This window comes from Chlorocebus sabaeus, chromosome 6, assembly GCF_047675955.1.
Source record: "Chlorocebus sabaeus isolate Y175 chromosome 6, mChlSab1.0.hap1, whole genome shotgun sequence".
NCBI lineage: Eukaryota > Metazoa > Chordata > Mammalia > Primates > Cercopithecidae > Chlorocebus > Chlorocebus sabaeus.
Window position 1 is genome coordinate 2,023,592 of NC_132909.1, and position 6,212 is coordinate 2,029,803.

Below are 6,212 nucleotides of genomic sequence, written 5' to 3' on the forward strand. Positions count from 1 at the left end.
CGGAGGCAGTTCCGCTGGTGATTGAGTACGCTTGCGTGAGCTCGGCCTTGGGGGCGTGGCTTTGTGCCTGTTGGAGGCGTTGAGAGAACGCTGCGCCTGCGCACAGAGAACCAAGCGGTTGCCTTCTGAGGGATGAATCGTGGGAGGCTTTAAGAGGTGGGGAAGGGGCCTCTGATAATACATTGGCGCGGACATGTACGTCTTAAGTTTGGGAAAGTGTTATTAGAGGTGAGTGGGACCGCCGGGCGTCTGCTTTGGTGTATCTGATTGGACCCATTCTCTGTGAGGTTAGGCCCATTCTCCGTGAGGTTGTGTGATTTGATGTGTGACCCTATGTGCAGCTCTGTGGGTGTTTTGTTGACACTTGAGCTGTAGAGTGTGTCTGCTGTGTGACTTTTTATTGTTTAATCTTTATGAGCTTCAGTTGCTCTTGTGGCAATGGAACAATATTTCTTACCTAATGGTGGTGTGAGGATTAAGTGCTCATAAATGTGCCTGGCACAAAATAAGCAATGAATGGAGAAATTGTGCTTCAGTGCATTATTTAGATTACGGGCTTCCAGGTCATTTGATTCTACTTTGTCACTGTTTTGAGCTATTTACCAACTCACATTGTGGATCGCTGATGGCAGTTCAAATTACTTCTTGTTTATACAAAAGTAAATTGGAGGAGGCTCAGTTTACTTCCCTCCTCCATCTCCATTTGGGAGGAGGCCAGTTTTTGCCTCTTTTGCTGCTGCACATCATTTTAATTAAATTTTTTTGTTGTTGTTGTTAAACAGCGTCTCACTCTATTGCCAACACTGAAGTGCAGTGGCACCATCATAGCTCACTGCAGCCACAACCTCTTGACATCCTGGATTGAAGCTATCTTCCTGCCTCAGCCTCCTGGGTAGCTGGGACTACAAGTGCGCACCACCATGCCCGGCAAATTTTTTAAGTATAGGTGAGATCTCACTATGTTACCCAGGCTGGTCTCAAACTCCTGGCCTCAAGTGATCCTCCCACATTGACCTACCAAAGTGCTGCGATTACAGGCATGAGCCACTGCAGCCAGCCACTTTAATATTCTTGATCTATAAATGTGACTTTTTTTCCAGCTGGAGGAAGGGTTTATGAGTTAGTTCACGTCACCAGTTTTTCTCATTAATGAGTTAAGTAAAATCTTCAAGCTGTGTTTTTTGCCTGAGTGCCTTGTAATTTTTTCCTGATAGCTGAAGGTGATGTACTTGGTAAAATAAGCTGCATGATAGGTCTTTAGTAACATGGTGATAAGATTTGGTTGTGAGAGGGGAAGTGTTCTATAGTCTGCAAAAATAATATATAAACTTAGGCACATTAAAATTTTAAAGAGTTTATTTAAGCAGACAGCAGTTCATGAATTGGGCATTGCCAGACCACATGCAGCTTAGGGCCCCTCTGAAGAGGCATGAGGGAAAGGCTTTTACAGGCTGAACTCAGAAACAAGGCAAAGAAAATACTTGATTGGTTAGAGTAGAGCCTTATTTGGCTCATTCCAGTGGAAAGTCAATAGTAGGAGGTTAGTTGGTGGTTTCTGATTGGTTAAGGCCAGTTACATTGAGTTGGGTTTGGGTTTGCTTAGGTTAAGAATTCAGGGTACTGGAGCCATCTCAGCCTAATGGCCTCCCAATTAATGGTTTCAAGAAGTCTTAATGGTAAGGTTTCAGTCTTTTTTTTGTTTTGTTTTGTTTTGTTTTTTGAGACTGCGTCTCGCTCTGTCACCCAGGCTGGAGTGCAATGGTGCAATCTTGGCTCACTGCAAGCTCCGCCTCCTGGGTTCATGCCATGTGCCTGCCTCAGCCTCTGGAGTAGCTGGGACTACAGGCGCCTGCCACCATGCCCGGCTAATTTTTTGTATTTTTTAGTAGAGATGGGGTTTCACCGTGTTAGCCGGGATGGTCTCAATCTCCTGACCTCGTGATCCTCCTGCCTCGGCCTCCCAAAGTGCTGGGATTACAGGCCTGAGCCACTGCAGCCGGCCGCCTTTTTTTAAGTGTCACGTGACAATGTGAGGTTAAACATAACACTTGCAAAGGGCATTGTAGATGGGTCAGCTCATAGTGCTGAGTAAATGTTGGCTGGATGAGTGAATGATGCGTTAGAGGAAGGGGTAATGAGTGTCTTTCAGCTTCTATGTTCTGCTCAAGACTTGTTTCTTTGTGTGTTTGAGAAACAACCACATATTCATGGAGACAACTTGGCATGTAACTGTATAATTAATCATGAAGAATTGATCAATGTTTTACATATTAGGGCCCATGATGGAAACCAAAGCAGAGGAGGCTCAAGATGTAGTGGGATTTGTACCATTAGTCAAGTGGAGGGCGAGATGCAGCACACTTACAGGAGAGCATGAGATTATTGCAGTTAAACACCAAGCACTGAAAGGCACGCAATAGGATGTCATGCAAAGTGCAATAAGCTGGGCACAGAGAGACAAGGCAGTGCATAGGGGACATGTGGGGTCGGAGCCCCCACACTGAGTGCACACTGGGGCACTGTCTAGTGTAACAGCCATTATTCTCCCAGACCCCAGAATGGTAGATCCACTGACAGCTTGTACCTTGCATGTGGAAAAGCCATAGGCACTCAATGCCAGCCCATGAGAGCAGATAGGGAGGCTGCTGCCTGCAAAGCCAAAAGGGGCAGAGCTGCCCAAGGCCTTGGGAGCCCACCCCTTTGCATCACTGTGCCCTGGATGTGACACAGGGAGTCGAAGGAGATTATTGTGGAGATTTAAGATTTAATGACTGCCCTGATGGGTTTGGGACTTGCATGGGGCCTGTAGCCCCTTTCCCTTGGCCAATTCATCCCTTTTGGAATGGGAGCTGCGAGCTGTAATTAGGCCACAACTCAATGCTTATACCCTTATTGTATCTTGGAAATAACTGCTGATTTTACAGGCTTGTAGGTGGAAGGGACTTGCTTTGCCTCAGATAAGACTTTGGGCTTACGAGTTAATGCTGCAATGAGTTAAGACTTTGGGAAACTGTTGAGAATGAATGATATATTTTGCAATGTGAGAAAGACATGACATTTGCAAGAGGCCGGGGTGGAATAATATGATGTGGATCCATGTCTTGACCATGTCTCATGTTCAGTTGAAATTCCCAGTGTTGGAGGGGGGTCTGGTGGGAGGTGATGGGATCAAGGGGCAGTTGTTTATAAATGATTTAGCATTACCCTTTATGGTACTGTCACCACAAGAATGCATGAGTTCTTGTGAGATCTGTTTTACTGTTTAAAAGTGTGTAGTACCTCCCACCCTCCCTCGTGCTACTGCTCTTACCGTGTGGAGGTGCTTCACTCTCTGTTTTCCTTCTCTGGTGATTGGAAGCTTCCTGACACCTCCCTAGAAACAGAAGCTGCTATGCTTCCTGTGCAGTCTACAGAACTGTGAGTCAGTTAAACCTCTTTCGTTTATAAATTGCTCAATCTCGTGTATTTCTTTGTAGCATTATGAGAAAAGACTAACACACACACTACATGACTTTACTTATATGTGGAATCTGGAAATAACCTAAGTAACCGAATAGAATGCTAGTTATCAGCAGCTGGGGATGGAGGACCAGGGAGATGTTTGTCAAAGGGAACAAATGTTTAGCTATAAAATGAAAAATTACTATAGAACTAATATATAGCATGATGAATCTCGTGAATCCTAATGTATACCTAAAATTTGCAAATAGTATCTCAGATGTTCTCACCGCACACAACACACACACTTTGGTAACCATGTGAGAGGATATGTTAATTAGGTTGATTGTGGTAATTATTTCACAATTATGTGTACATCAAAATATTATATTGTACACCCTAAATATATCTATTTTTTAACTTCTTAGTCATATCTCAATAAAGATGGAAGAAAGGTAATCATATATTGTTTTTTAAATTTTTTAACAGCACACTCTCTAATTCTCTGAAAATATTTCTTCTCATAAAACTGATGCCTCTGAAAGAAAAAAAAAATAACATGCAGTTTCCCAGCCTCCCTAATCTCCTAATGAATTCTCCGTACTTAACCCTTTCAGACAATAGTAAGAAAACAGCATGTCTCCTTCTGGTTGACAGAGAGGCTGGTGTTAGACTAAGCTTCCTGACGTAGAAACCGAGAAACCCACATGAATTGTATCAGGCAACACTTTCAGCCAGTGAGAAAGGGTCATGCAAGATTGATATCCACATGAGAAGGGTATCCAGCAAGTGGAGCCCCATGAGCTCCCTATTCTCTGCCTGGGGATAATTCCTCTACCACAGTGGACAGAGCTGGAATCAGGGCCAAGTAGAGCAGTCCTGCTGAGCTGAGGATGCAGAGGTGGGGGTTCAGGCAGCTGAAGTGGATGGAATTAACAGACAGTCATTAGGAAGGAAGGCAGTCTATGGGAAGGATGCCTCAGAAGTCCATTTCTGTAAACACAGATACATCTTTGGTACACTGGTTTTCTGTCTTTTGGATACATACTCAGCAGTAGGACTGATGGATCATAGGTTAATTCTCTTTTTAGTTTTTCAAGGAAGAGCCACACTGTTTTCCATAGCGGCTGTACTAATTTACATTCACACCAGTGGCATGGGAGGGTTCCTCTTTCTCCATATCCTTGCCAGCATCTGTATATTTTTTTGTCTTTTTAATAAAAACCATTTTAACTGGGGTGAGAGAATATCTCTTTATGGTTTTGATTGGCACTTCCCTGATGATGAGTGATGCTTAGCAGTTTCTCATGTACCTCTTGGCCATTTGATGAAGACAGTGTCGTACATACAATGGAATATTATTCGGCCATCAAAACAAATGAAATCGTGTCATTTGTTGCAACGTGGAATGGAACTGGGGGCATTATATTAAGTGAAATAAGCCAGGGACTGAAAGACAAATATTACATGTTCTCATTCATATGTGAGAACTAAAACTGTGGATCTCATGGAGGTAGAGAGTTGACTGGTGGCTTCCAGAGGCTGGGAAGGGACAGGGGAAGAAGAGAGGTTTGTTCCCAGGTACAAAAATACAACTGGACAGAGGGAATAAGATCTAGTGTTTGACAGTACAATAGGACAACTATAGCTAGCAATATTTTGTGGTATAATTCAAAATTGCTGGAGGAGAGGAATTGGAATGTTCCCAACATGGGTGAAGGTTTGGGGTGATGAAGTCCCAATTGTCCTCGTTTATTGTTATACATTGTATGCATGTATCAAAATACTGCATGTACCCCCAAAATATGTATAAGTATTGTATAATGATAAAGTCTGTGTTTAGGCCGGGCACGGTGGCTCAAGCCTGTAATCCCAGCACTTTGGGAGGCCGAGACGGGCGGATCACGAGGTCAGGAGATCGAGACTATCCTGGCTAATACGGTGAAACCCCGTCTCTACTAAAAAATACAAAAAAACTAGCCGGGCGAGGTGGCGGGCGCCAGCTACTCGGGAGGCTGAGGCAGGAGAATGGCGTAAACCCGGGAGGCGGAGCTTGCAGTGAGCTGAGATCCGGCCACTGCACTCCAGCCTGGGCGACAGAGGGAGACTCCGTCTCAAAAAAAAAAAAAAAAAAAGTCTGTGTCAGGGCGTCTGTATACTTACAGCTGAGAGCTGGGCTTTGCATACATGAGGCAAGATCACCAGACATTTACCAAATAGCAGTGACTATGTTTTATTATTCCTCACTCTCCAAACTTATTAACACACAGCAGTGACTATGAACAGTCCCTTAACACCCTTGGCATCCAGCTGAGTCATTGAACATAGCCAGACAAAAACAGACACATCACGGACAGTGGAGAAAGAGGAGAAAAAAGACCCACTGACTTCTCATCCAAAAAAATGGAGGCCTAACACGAATGGAAAATTGTCTGTAAAGTGCTGAAGAAAAAAAAAAAACACTTCATGCTATATCCTATGAAAATATCCTTCAAAGATGAGGATGAAAATCAAGGTAATCTTAGAAACATGCAAAGCTATGAGAATTTTTATTGCACATAACCTACATGACCACCAGTTCTAAAGGAACTCCTTCAGTCTGTGCAGGAATCATAGTGCAGGTCCAGGGATGAACCTGAGAAACAGTAAAGGAGTATATATAAAAGACAACATTTTCTTTCCTGATGGAATTGCTGTAAAACACTACCGACTCTTGAAAGGACAATAAACCCATAGGCAGTTTTTATACTGTAGCCAAAAGTAAAAATTACAAG

General features: G+C 43.5%; 1 long non-coding RNA gene across 1 annotated transcript; it reads left to right on the forward strand.

Annotated features, from left to right (window-relative positions):
* Positions 1-1,177, forward strand: LOC140711795 (uncharacterized). Its single transcript, XR_012093077.1, has 2 exons — positions 1-228; positions 783-1,177. It is a non-coding gene; the product is annotated as an uncharacterized lncRNA (long non-coding RNA).
* Positions 1,178-6,212: the final 5,035 nt, after the last annotated feature.